The 12,152-nt window shown below is 34.3% G+C and overlaps 1 protein-coding gene across 1 annotated transcript in view; it reads right to left on the bottom strand.

The window, feature by feature from the left end:
- Positions 1-12,152, bottom strand: part of DCDC1 (doublecortin domain containing 1) — a 369,285-nt gene that overhangs the window by 288,697 nt on the left and 68,436 nt on the right. The window lies entirely within an intron of this gene.

Genomic DNA, 12,152 nt, shown 5'->3' with positions numbered 1-12,152 from the left:
CTAGGTGCTAGCAAACAACATGCATTTTAAATGACTAAATGTAAATGTCTATATCTAGGAACAAAGAATGTAGGCCATATTTAATATCCTGGGAAAGCAGTGATTCTGAAAAAGATTTGGGGGTCATGGCGGATAATCAGATGAACCTTGCGCTCCCAGTATGATATCGTTGACAGAAGAGCTAATGCGATCTTCAGATCCATAAACAGGGGAATCTTGAGTAGGAGTAGAGAGGTTATCTTTCCATCCTATTTGGCACTGGTGCAACTGCTGCTGGAATACTACATTCAGTTCTAATGCCAATTATTCAAGAAGGATGTTAATAAATTGGAGTGTTCAGAGAAGAGCCACAAGGAAGAATAAAGGATTAGAAAACATACTTTATAGCGATAGCCCCAAGGAGCTCCATTTATTTAGCTTAACAAAGAGAAGGTTAAAAGGTGACTTGATTACAGTCGATAAATACCTACATGGGGAGCAAATATTTGATAATGGGCTCTTCAATCTAGCAGAGAAAGGTGTAGCACAATCCAGTGGTTGGAAGTTGAAGTTAGGCAAATTCAGACTGGAAATAAAGTGTACATTTTTAATAGTTAACCGTTGGAACAATAATATACCTAGTGTTGTGGTGGATTCTCTCTCTCTGACAATTTTTAAATGAAGACTGGATATTTTTCTAAAAGATATGATCTAGGAATTATTTTGAGATGTTCTATGGCCTGTGTTATATAGAAGGTCAAACTAGACGATCATAATGGTCCCTTATGGCCTATGAATCTATGAATTTATTACCTCACTTATCACTTAGTTACTAACTTCCCCTTTCCAGCCATTCTTCATCTGACCTCTAACCCTAATTAAATAAAAACAAAGCTGTGCCCATTTTTCATCACATTTACTTGCTTTTATTTTATAGACCACCTATTTTGTGTCTTTTAAGCTTCAAGTCTGAGATTGTCTTTTTTGTGTTTGTATAGCACCCAGCACAATAGGACCCCCAATCCCAACTTGGGGCCTTTGGTCACTACTGTAATATAAGTTTACTACTGCTACTATTAACAACAATAATGACAGAAAGATTAATTGCTTGTATAATGGAATGGGAAAATATTCACGCAGTACCAATTCTCTACAGTCTTCTAATACTTTCTGATTTTCTTTTTGTCTGCCCCATCCCTCAAGCAGTTCAGTAACCATTCCTGCCAGATTCCAACTTCATAGAAAAAATCTCACTCCCAATGCCAGGATCAGGAGAGATATTACTCTGCATTTCGGATATACATATATATAAAAACCACAGGCATATAGATTTGCAGCCAGGTGTAGTCCATTAGGCATTCGAATGGAATCTCAGTTCACATCTGGTTTTTGCTCTGAATACTCTGTGGCTACACTACATGGCTCCAGGGCATAAAGTGGGAACAAATCCCACCCACCTTAAACTAAGTTGAAATAGCTGTTATGAACACCTGCCACACTGTATTATCCTTTAACAACAACCTGGGCAGGTGCAAAAATCATCTGACTTTTCATTCAGCTGTATAAAAGAGGGCTGTGCCAAACTGGGGCAACTTTTACCAGGAGCAATGCTGTCATAGTCTCCTGGCTTCCCTGAAATATCTCTGGGAGAAGGCCCATACTCAACTGGAATAGTTCAATAGCATGGTTAACTCAGAGATACAATACTTCATGGTACAGACTGCCACACATTTTTGTCTCACATAGTTGGCTTCCTGTGAGACCTTTTCAGGCATCTAATCTAGCTTTTCCAAGTAGAGTCCTTGTTGCTGTTTCAATGGAGCAATCCAGGACCGCAATGGAGAAAAGCAGGACTGTCTGCCCATAGTAGTGAGTAATTTATTAGAAATAAGATGGGTTTCACGGAAAGTCAGTCAGGTGATTCACTTCCCAAACTGCACACATGATGGAATGGGAAGGAACAGTTGACATCAGCAGGGTAAGACCTGATCATTCTCAACACATGTGGCACAGATATGCCATCAACCATTTTCATATAAGATTGAGTTGGAGTGGAGGTAGCTTTGACCAGTCATGCAGCATTGGTACCAAGAGGCAGCAGACTTCTAGTACATGATGGACAGTGGTTTAGACAGCAAGGACAGAACACCAGTAGATTTATGTAGCTTGCAAAAGGGCTGCAATTCTCCCAGACGATTTAGCACTATTCTGCAATGCCCCGGCATGCTTATTAAGAGAAAAGTGTGGTGGGTAGCTCAATAAGGACTGCCTGCCTGCCTAGCATTTTGTTATTCTCAGCTGCTCAGAGTTAAATAAATGGATGTTCTGTTTCTCTCAGCAATGGCTATAATAAATACTTTAAGAGGGAGGGGAAATAGGGAAAAGTATGTTTGGGTCCAGTACATTGGAAAAATAATTTACTAAAGAATTTGTTCCAATGGCTTGTAATTCTTCAGAAATCACTGAAACTTACAATGATCTGCCGCGTAGATTAAGCTTTGATTTACATACCCATTTTTTACTGAAAGTTTGAATTAGAATTATTTTTAAGAGACTGTCTGTAGATGGCTCATTTGAGAGAACTGTTTCCTACTCTTAATTTTCTCTGGCTAATACTGGACCTGAACAATTCCCTTTGTACACCAGGAGTGTTTTACAAGATACACACCAAATTCAAGGAGGAAGGAGAGCAACTTTGCAAAGTAAAATAAAGAGCCATATTTTTGAAAAAAATCCAAGATAAAAGCACAACTAAGGATATAAGAGAAACCTTTGGCTGAAAACACCAAAACAGCAAAGCTTGTTTTCAAATGCAACGGCTGTTCTAGATAAAGAAAACTAAAGTTTGATTTTTTTTTATTATAACTGTACACAGTGTCTAGCACAAGTGGCCCCAACCCCTGATTTGAGGCCTTTAGGGACTACCGGAATACAATACTAAATAATAAGTAAAAATAATTTAGATAAATAAAGTTCTATATTATCAAACAAGAACCATTAAGAAAATCACGGTTCACAGTATTTCATTTTACTATATTCAAGTTTGAAATTTTTAAACTTGAATGTCTTAAGTTTATTGACCCATGCCTGAAAATTCTGGCCTAAATATAATGACAGGTTTCAGAGTAGCAGCTGTGTTAGTCTGTATTCGCAAAAAGAAAAGGAGTACTTGTGACACCTTAGAGACTAACAAATTTATCTGATGAAGTGAGCTGTAGCTCACGAAGGTGGCTCTAAGGTGCCACAAGTACTCCTTTTCTTTTTGGCCTAAATATGTTTCTTAAAAATAACAATAATGATGTTATGTGGTGAACGGACCAAAAAAGGGAGAAGAGAGAAATAAAGATCTTTAAAATAGTCTTTTGGCTCTTTACTTCCTGTAATCAACCAGTTTTCAGACCTATGAATAATTAAAATTGAGTAGTTCTTGCAATTCAAGGATAACACTGATTAATTAGAACAGAAAGTGAAAAATACTAATCAATCCTAAAGACAGTTTTTCTTTTTCTCACCCTCTTGACAATATACCTTCTATGCTGTTCATTTTCTTTAAAAAACATTCATATTCTTGTCCATTCACATAAACCTCTCTCAGTGAGCATTGTTTTGGGAGGAGTGGGTGGCAGGCAGGGGGCACAGGATGTTGAGAGAACAGATAGGATGTCAGGTGAAGATGGAATGCTGTGCCCTCTCTAACCAGCTGAAGACTCTGCATGATTGTTTTCTTACAAATAATACCTGTGGGTGTTGAAACTGTTCAGGGAATCTATCAAACACACTCTTTCACTTTGCTGTTGTAACTATTAAATTTATTCTCATTTCAAAAGAGTCAAAGGCAATAATAGCTGTAGGTGGTTGAGTAATTTAAAGAAAATGTGTCAAACCTACTTTCACTCCCTTTAGCAGTAGAATTCTGTAATTACTTTCAAAGTTATAAAATGCAATAATTTCTTTACGATATAATGAAAAAGTTTTAAACTTTTTATCTTAAAGATTTTAAATAAGTGCAAGTGAAATGATTAACCTGCAGAGCAGACTGAAGACTTGTGCAGAATTTAGTTTAGCTCACAGTAAAGGAACTATGTTAATGCTACATATATTCAGTGCATGGGCTACACATTGTAAAAATAGTCGCATCAACATGCATTGGAGGAAATCACACATGTAATTCTCTCCATGCATGATTTTAATATATATCTACAACTAATCCCAGTGCAATCATATTAGTGCAAAACAATATAAATTTGCAAGAAAGTAAGGATGACACCCTCTTCTCCTTCAGCAAAAGAGTAATATAATTTATTTCTCTTAATTATTTCTCTTATTCCAAGCTTAAGTATATTACCATGTTGACAACTTTCACAATTTTATTGTGAGTCTTGTGATATTTAATATGTTTCCTTAAAGTCCTAGCTCCTGGAGTCATGTGTTCACTTGAGAATTTTGGCTGTCATTTAAAAAGAAAATAGTTTCTATCCTTCGTGATTATGGAGAAAAGCTTGAATACATGAATCCTAAAGGCTCAAGGCCCAGAAAGCAAATAAAAAGAACCAAAAATATATTGTTTGGGGAAAAATCATTATTTTGGGGGTTTAACTCATGAGTTTTGAATACTTTGAGTTGAGAATACTGTGTACTGTATTCACAGGGTGGTATATGAAATATGCATTTTGTACATTCTATTTCAGGTTACTATAACCCATCTAGAAGTAACTATTTCTGATTATTTGTTCATCACATCATTGCCATGGATATGGGAGAGAGAATGACACAAGAAAAATTTATCAAGACTGGCAACCCCCCGCCTCCAAAATTGTTGAACATAAATCTGTCAGCTAATGCCTGCAGACAGGTAGCCTTGCAAGCTAAAGTCCTGGATCCTGCAACCACATCCATGCAGCTGCACCTGTGCAGAGACACACTGATTTCAAACAGGTGCAGGGGTATGCCTGCTCCAATCCAACTGCAGGACTGGAAACTTAATGGGAAGTGGCACACCCCCTTTCCTCCTAAACTGTTACCAAATAATCCTACAGTCCAATTTGGATTTATTTGATTGAGGAGGGGGAACCCCAGTATATTAGAATTATGAATTAAAATTTTCAAGAAGTCACCAGTGATGCATACCCAAATGAGAGTGGCCCACTCCATCAGTTTTTAATGGCTGAATACAATAATTGCCATCTCTCATCTGTACTGGATTTAAGAGGTCACAACCCCTTCCTTCCCTATTGATAGCCTAAATTTTGACTAATTTATCTAAATCTCTACCATGAACTACATGTCTGGCAAGGAGGCCTAAATGTTGCCATCATGTGTGGATACCAGGATGGAAAAAACAAAGCAATAGTATTATCCAGAGTTCTTGGCAAAAAGCAATTCAGAAATGACTAGGACTATGTGCACCTAGCTCCTTACCCACATTTTCACATAGACACTTGAACTCACTTATCAACCATTACTCATATAAAAAATAATTAACAATGGAAAAAAACTTAGGAGATAATTTCAGGGTGGTGGTTGGGAACTATTGTAGGGCAGGAGGAGCAAGAGGCATGACCACTACGGTCTTCTTAGCCACTATAGGGCTCTGAGGGTCAATATAAGAGCTGGTTTTAAATCCCACACCTATCCAGTGGCATTGCTACAGTCCCCTCCTGAATTTCATAAGGTATATGAACTGTAATAAGGGAAGATGGTCCAATAGAATATATTACCTCACTCACCTTGTCCCTCTAATATCCTGGGACAGACACGGCTACAACACCACTGCAAGTAATAAGGGAAATCACTTAATGAGACCTCCTCCTATTATACATGCTCTGCCTGAAATTAGCCTATTCAATATAAAGAAATTCTCACTACCCAAATTCTCAGTAATCTCAGTCACTTGGGTGTTTGGTTTTTTTGTTTTGTCTCTGAACTCAGTGAAATCATTTTTTAGGCTTCTAAACTTCATAAAATCATTGAAATCCATGTTCACTGGGCACAAACATTGATCACAGGGCTTTAAAAAATACATTTATGAAAAACGTATGGTTTCCTAAAATATCCATGGAGAATGAAACCAACGATTTTGGCTTTAATGATCCTAAACATAATAGAAAATAGTCTCTCATTTTCTATAATATGTTGCATCAACTAAGAGTCAACACTCATTTTAAAAAGGAGAAAAATCCAGTAAAATATATTAAAAATAATTTTTCCACAATATAACTTCACAGAGACAATTTTCTAAAAATGTATAAGTTATGAAAAATCAAAATAAACTATTTATGTTTTCATAATAGGTAAATTAAAAGATAATCCTTGGTCCAGATCTGAAACATCACAATATGAATTTATTGTTATTACAGAGCATTGGTTTTCCCTCCTTACAGGAATCAAATCAAATAATTGTAGTGTTATAAATATTTTAAAGTAGCTTGTAATAGCAAAAGTTACTTTAAATGTATATTGTTTTAAGTCTATTAAAATTCTATTTGAGAAAAATATTTCACATATTATAAATTATTTAAAGGAAAAAAGGTAGTAGTATCTTATATTCCCCTGACCTAACCATACGAGCACACATACCACTAACAGATGGAAAATAAACAGAGTTTTCAATATCAATGCTTATTTCATCTCTGCAGCTTTTCCTTTTGGAATAATTACCTATGCACAAACTCTAGATGGCAACATTGCACTTACTGTACTTCTAAGACAAAATGTCACAGCCAGTCCCTACATATCCTCTTTATCAACATTTTATGTGCCACAGATCTATAGCCTCTTATTATAAGTGTAATGAAGCAGAAGTTATTGAAGCATTTTATTGATTGCTCAGATCACAAGTTTACTGTCATACTGAATTGGCACCTTACTTGCTGAAGCAAACTGCTGACACCTTTTTAAAAAAGTGACAACTACATCTATTTCATGACCAGAAATCCATTTTCATCTCTATCAAGACAAGAATGCAATTTTCACTTCATTTAACTGATGTTAGGCCTGCTCAAGGCATGACACTTAGAAGAAGACACAACTTTAAGGTTCTTAAAATACTTCTAGTAACTAGAATGCAGCTTGGTTGTGGGGAAAAATTTCAATCATCACTCAAATCTATAAACAACTCAACATCTGAAGAATCACTTATCAAAACTATCAAGATACTAATTTTCTTTTTCAATTTCAAAATTACTGAAATGCTATTCTTATATTATTTTAATAAGAAACTATGCTGAAATATTACAGCCATAGTATGATATATTGCTGTTCAACAAAAAAGGTTTACTTTTAACAGAGGAGCATTACATGAATGGCCCCTATGTAGGTCAAATGGACGGGAGACCTATTTTTTTTATATATGACATACAGATAATGAAATAAAAATACTTAACACCACTGCAATGATATGAGTCAGTACTGTATACAATTAAGCAAGCAGGGTGTACAGCAAAGACAGAACATTTTTGTTTAAGAAAATCATTTTTACATTATTTAAATACAGTTTTTGACATTTAAATCTATGTTAAGAATATTATTTTTAAAATGCCACAAAAATCAACTACTATTGTACTGGATTTGGTGACCTTTTGAATGGAAATCAACTGTTAATCATTTCAGTGGAATAGTTACTATTCTTTTAATAGTATCTAAGTTACTATAATGCCAACCTTAGGCCAGGATGCAATGTAATTTTTTTTTAAATAGCATTGAAGTGCAGAGTATATTTTAAAGTGTAAACTTTTGACAGAATTGTGTGGTGATGTGTGTATAAAATTATATGCAAAATACGTGGATTATACAAAAAATAGTAAACAAAAGAGTATATTAATGCATCAGTTTCCTCCAACAAAAAATCCCAGGAAAAAGATTTCCCCATAACAGCTGGTTTATGTGACATTTATAATGGAAAAGTCCTGGTCCTGTGGATCCGTTATGAAGTAATTAAAGCCACTGCAACCAATATCTTAGGATACAAAGCCACACTGAAGTCAGTGAAAACTTGTCTAGTAGTCATACTATGTATGTCTATTACTGAATATAATCAAGGAGAGTTATGAAAGGTAGCTAGAATGCATGCACAATAGAGAACTTCAGGCTCCAATATCTAAGTAAGTAGTTTCAAATTAAATGTTTTTTTTTTTAATTAAAATGTAGTGTTAGTTCTCTTTGTATAGTTGCAATATTTTTGTTTAAATTTAGTACTGTTTTATAGCTCTATACAACAAAGTGATTGAAACCACAAGAATTATGGGGGCTGTTAGTGCAGCTCAGAATCAAAAATTGTAAATCTGATTAGATAAAATACTAAAAAATTACATCTGGACTAATAATTTATATACCAGCACTGATGTATTATAGAAAGGCTCACAGATTCTTAACCATAGCAGCACTTGTCAATATTAGCATATTTAAAATGGTGGGTGATAAGATCATTCTATTCTTTTAGTCTCTCTTGTTTTTCCTTCAGTATTTTGCATACAAGAACTCATTACTTTAAATGCAACATAATTTGCATTGGTTTACATAACTAATTTCTATCACTCTAATTTCTGAGAGAATGAGTTTGGGAACGACACAGCATAAATAATCCCCCACACACCCCGCTGCTGCCCCACACCTACATTAAAAAACCTCAGCACAGTTTTGTTAACAGTTTTTTAAGCATATGATAGAAATATACAGCACTGTAGGTGAGTTTCTGAATAAAGTATTATAATAGTATTTTTCTAGAATCTCACAAAGTTATAAAACATGCTCATCAATACTTTGGGGGCTCTTTAGGTCAACTAGTGATTTTCAAATGTAGTGTCACGAATCTCATATTTTGGCATCACCAGCTTATTTTTCAGTTTCTCTGTCATAATATATTTTGTGTTTGTTTACTGACAGAGCAATAGATGATTTATTGTGTGATTGTCAATGTAGAAAATGTTTAAAAATCATTAATATCATTTTAAAAGGTATTTCAGTCTTCTGTTTTGGCCTCTGTTTAGCTGTGCTAGGCCTGTGAATGACAGCTTCCCTGCTTGAAGCATACAGAAAGCACAGCCTTCCTCATTCACTGACAGTACTATGGCCTTTTCACACGTTCCCTCCACAGCAGTGTTTGTCCCCAAACACTGGAACCCAGCACAATGGCATTCCTGCTTCAACACCCCCACCAACAGTACAACTACATATCAAGAATGCTAATGAGATGGTACAGCCCCCATGGTTGAAAGTGTTACCTACATTTCATACTAACATGTTTATATGATTCTTATTGTTATTAATGAATTTAAGCTCTTGCATAGCTCTGAACAATTTCATTTTGGAGATGTCTCTGTTTTAAGAACATATATGTTTTAAATACAAGCTACAGGAGCCATGCATGATATTTGAAAACATATACAGACACACACATAAACACACACAAATATATATTACATATATGATACACAAATGTTAAATGCTAGGTCTATTTAAGTATCTCAGGATTTTTGACAAACTGGGAGAGCATTTTTAAAGTCACATATCATTATAGTTACAACTCCATCATGTGAAAATTAATTACAGAATAATGCTGTCTGTAGTGCTGGATAGTTATTGTATTTATTTTTTATCCAGAAAGTTGTGTATTTTGAAATCACGTCCTCTGAGGTTGATAAAATTTCAAGATTTTACTGGAGTCCACAGGACATTACAACTTAATACAACTACAATACTCGGGACTCTACACAAAGGAAAAACATAAACGACAAGCTATTGTGATGTACTGATGTGTTATTTTCTTTTCTCCTGAGTTCAAAGAGACATTTGAACCCTTCTCCAGCCACAAGTATCCTCTTAGTTTTACCTGATTATAATATAGTAAATAAGCAAGGTTAAGATACATAACTAATGTAAAGCTAGGAAATGGAGTCAAATATCCCCTCGGTTTAACTGCTTTACTGCACCCTACATCATTCTTAAGGAATGGCACTCAAAGTCTATCAAATCTCCTCGTAAAGGTGATACAGGGGGCACAGCAGAATGATAAGAGTTTCTCCTTTTGACCTGTGGACTGAGAATTTTAACGGCATACTACAGGGCAGGAAGCAACTAGCTGATAATAGGCAGTCCACTGTGCAGCCTTTTGGGTCAACCAATGTGTACTATTTGTAATCCAGTAGGTGCATAACAATACACGTTGATTGAAATTGAAATTGAAATTTAAAACTACTTAAGTTTTAGTAAAAGTGGCTCAGAATTATATTGCTATTGAGCTACTAATACTTCCAAGAGCTATTTAATCTCATTATTTCAACAAAGCAGGTTGTCCCAGCAGAGTATTACCAGATCAAAGGGGTTTTCCATAATTTTTATTCATTTGTTCTTTATTTATTTAAATAAGAAATATAAATATACAAATATAACACAAATCTCAAAATAACAGAGAGAAACAGAAAATTTAGTTAAGATTGTCAAGCAATGTCTAGATACACAGTGATTTGAAAACTGAACATGTTTCACATCATAGAGTTGTACTGCTAGTCTGCCTAGACACAACAGGATGAAGAAGTGAGGGCTGTGCCCCCTGCATTCCTTTTTTAGAAGAGTTGATAGTTTTCAAATGTCATTCCTCGACAATGAGGTAGGGTGGAGTAAAGAAGCTAAAATTGAGGGGATACATGACTCAATTTCCTAGCTTTATATTACTATGTATTTTAACCTTGCTTATTTATATTATAATCTACATCTTTTTAAATTTTTAACTAATTTATAAATTATGGACAACATATGTAAACGTAGCCACAAACAAACTGATATTTCAAAATAATATGCTGTATTCTCTAATACTCACAGTACTCTGCATATGATTTCAACTATGTTCAATGCTAATAAAATTCCACCTTGAAAATGATTGGTAAAATTAAAGGGAAAAAACATAAAAATGCATTTCTGCTATCTTTTTTATTTTTGTTTATGCTGCTATAATACCAGATACCACAAACTATTTACTTTTGAAAGTCTTACATTAACTTAATGTTTCTTAACATTATTGTAATATTTCCAAAATACTTAACTTTCTTGTTTTACTTTTAATACTTAAAACACTATTTTAAAATGCCTATAAAATAATCTTTTGCTATTACAGAATTTTTGTGAACTAACAACTGGCATATTTATACTCCTAATTGTAACCTTATATTATATGAATCTTATATATATATATATATATATATATATATATATATATATATATATATATATATATCTCCCAGGCATCTGATAATATGAACACATGTCCAAATGTTGTTCTTTCTGAATCCAGGTGAATTTGTTTTCAAAGGTGGTTTCAAATTTTAATAAAAGTGTTATTTTTCTGCTATTTAAACTCCCTTTTCAAACCCATACTTTTGGGCAACACCAGAGAAATGATTAATCTAAATTAAATTACTGGAAATTCATTATATTTTCTTTATAGGAGCACAAAAAGCAACCGACAAAAGTCTTTCACATCGTTTTTATTATAGGCCACTTTGTAATTCAGTCCCCCCCCCAAATGCTGACCATTTGTGGAGAGTTAATTTATTTTGCAGATTAACATAACTGTTAAATATTTTAATGAATCATATTTGATAGATTTTCATGTGTATTTTCGAAAAAGATTCAGTAATTATTTTCTTATCAGTTAGGACACTGTACTGTAATATTTTGCTTTTCTGTACCATTCATGAGAGCCAGCATTGTCTTATAGGTGAGAAACATCAATAGAAAATTTAAACATGATCATTGTATTTTTTTTTTACTATGCTGCTAAAATGAGTCATGAAACAAGCTGATGTTTAGCCTTTCTGCCTGTTTCTATTTTCTTGATTTCTTGTTGTTGACCACCATTAGCTTAACATAGGAACAGTCTCTTCCAAAGTCAATGCTCATTTCTCTTTATGGATCTGACAGCAGGAGGTGCTGTATAAACAGTGAGACTGACACCCCATTTCCACCTCCCCTCCCCCTTCCCACACAGACTGATAGCATAATCTGGTTGATGCATTCATTCTTAACTCTGGGGCCTCAGATCACTTTTGAATCCGAGTTTCCTAGATGGCGGTTTAATGTATAATTATTACCTTTCCTGGCAAATCTGCATACTTGCTATTTTCATAAATCATTCAACTAACTTTTAAAAATTTGATTACTTTCATATTTATAAAGCAAAA

Source organism: Chelonia mydas, chromosome 6 (genome assembly GCF_015237465.2).
Source record: "Chelonia mydas isolate rCheMyd1 chromosome 6, rCheMyd1.pri.v2, whole genome shotgun sequence".
Lineage (NCBI taxonomy): Eukaryota > Metazoa > Chordata > Testudines > Cheloniidae > Chelonia > Chelonia mydas.
Note: the sequence above shows the minus strand (reverse complement) of the source record. Positions and strands in the feature narration are given on the sequence as shown.